Source organism: Sinocyclocheilus anshuiensis, unplaced genomic scaffold, assembly GCF_001515605.1.
Source record: "Sinocyclocheilus anshuiensis isolate Anshui unplaced genomic scaffold, SAMN03320099.WGS_v1.1 scaffold366, whole genome shotgun sequence".
Lineage (NCBI taxonomy): Eukaryota > Metazoa > Chordata > Actinopteri > Cypriniformes > Cyprinidae > Sinocyclocheilus > Sinocyclocheilus anshuiensis.
In genome coordinates, this window is record NW_015547673.1 from 73,844 (window position 1) to 76,144 (window position 2,301).

Here is a 2,301-nt window from a genome sequence, read left to right on the forward strand (position 1 = left end):
CAGACAACACACACACAGCTTAGCGTTCTGACAGTTTCATTTCGCTCCCATCGAGTTAAAAACACAAATAAATGCACAGCCATTTGCACTCTGCATCGAAAACATATATATGAACGTGTTGTTGCACCTCTGAGAACTTTTAAAGTCCCCATGAAATCAAAATTTAAGTTTTTTGGGTGTTAGTATCAATATGTTAGTCTTAAGGTTATCTATAAGGCCAGGGTGCAAACTACAGGGGAGCTAGGGGTAGCTCGGCTCCCCTTAATAAGACATGGGCTCCCCTGAAAACGTGATTTGTGAAATTTTGGGGGGTCTCAAAAAATATTGACAATGTGTTATTTTGACGTGCAATTTCAGTTTTGTGTAATGTGATCATCGTGGATTATTATGTGTAAAATTGCAAAAATATCATTCATTCATGCATGACGGCTATTTAAACCTAATTCACTTCAATAAAGATAACTATACATGCTATTCTTGTCATGAGCATCAAGGTGTGGGGGCGCTGCGGTGCAAATTCCACTCATGTTTAGTACATGTTAACTCAAAGATTCGTGGAAAAAATATAAACGTCGGACTCTGTGGTCCATTCTGTGTTAAGGTAAGTCATGTTATTCACAATTAAGTGTTGTGGCTGGGTTGTTATAGGTCTGCGTGACTCTCGATGTCTTAGGCCTAATTGAACGGAGGAATTATGGTATTCGATAAAGTATAATAGGGTAAATCCTGTATAGTGATTTATCCTATATAGTGCTTGCATAAAGCAAGTAGTGCATACACTTGTAGCTGTTATGTATCTTTGTAAGTCCCCACGCGCAAGCAGACGAACCCAACCCACCCCGTTTAAAAAAACAAACCAAGTGGGCTCCCCCAAAGTCCACGGTATAGTTCGAACACTGCTTCCCCTTATATCTTTCCCTCCCCTCAGCGCCTCCAATATCGCTTCTTACTCTTATTACACTGTTCTTCCCTTATTGCCTGCGCCTGGGAATACTGAAGCGTGCGCTAGATGCGACCTGGCCCGGTGACACGCATCGCTTCCCGCAGCATGTCTTCACGGACATCCCTGACACTGTCCTCCAGTGCATAATCCATACTGTCGCCGTGTACCGCTTATTGAGCGCTGCGAGTAGCCAGACTCAGCATAACCGCTGCAATGTAACCGATCAGTGCATTATTCAGAAAGTCAAAACAATTGCGCGGATTTAAACGCCCCAGAACATGATGAAGAGAAAGCGATAACTATGAAGGTAAGATTTGGGCTCTGCCATTGATTGTAAGTGGACGTGTTGCTGTGTGGAACTCACTCACGGTGCTGCTAATGTCAAGAGAATAATAAAAAAAAAGCTATTCAGTTTGTTTAGGACATAAGTTATCTCTGGCCTGAAAGCCACAATCCCATGACAGTGGCTGTTGTTTTGGAGCGTCTACAACCAAGTGGAAACGTGCTGTCCGTTGTGGGGGGGCTTTTTCAGCCTGTATTTTTATTTTTTTCCTCGCAGCTCATCACGGGTCCCGTTCCCAGCTGAACACACACTGTCCTCGTCTGCGTGCAGACAGTGTTCTCTCTAGACAGCAGCCAGCTACAAGTCGTGTAAAGTTATAAATCTCGCAGCATCCCTCCGAATAACTAACACTTAGGAATTCTTTTTAGGAATTTGACCGTCGGGGTCAAATCTAGTTTTCATCCATGTATATAGACGCGTTTAAACGGATGATTTTTGAACGGCTGAGTTGTTTGAAAAGAATGTGTGTGTGTCCGCGGCAGTGCAGGTGAGTGTTTTCTGCTGAATATCCGTGTGTCTGTAAATGTGGGTGTGGGAGAGACCCGAGACAGAAAGATGCGTTGAGTTTGTGGTTACAGATACAACAGCTTATGATTTAGTGTAGTTCTGATTATTTTTCACTCATTTTCCAAACTCTATCTATCTATCTATCTATCTATGCTTTTTTATTTTATTTTAGACTGTCATTTAGACAACATTTGTTCAGCTTGAAAACGTTCCTTCATTAGTTAATTTTTTTAGTTTTATTTATTTTGTCTCTATAGATAATAACTTATTTATGAAGTACAAATATTACCTTTGTATACATTTGTTCTTTGATAAATGTTGACAATATGAAGACTTAATATATTATTTGTTCATTTATTTATTTGTTTTAAATAACAAATATTTAAGTATTATTTAGTTTCATATTAATTTACATATCATCAACAGTTATTTATTAAGTATACAAATAGGCAGTATACAATTTCTAAATTTATTTTTATTATAATTATTTTATTATATATTACGTAGC

The 2,301-nt window shown here is 39.1% G+C and overlaps 1 pseudogene; it reads left to right on the forward strand.

The window, feature by feature from the left end:
* Positions 1 to 1,631: 1,631 nt before the first annotated feature.
* The window catches only part of LOC107702825 (membrane-associated guanylate kinase, WW and PDZ domain-containing protein 1-like), a 76,937-nt pseudogene continuing 76,267 nt past the window's right edge, over positions 1,632 to 2,301 (forward strand).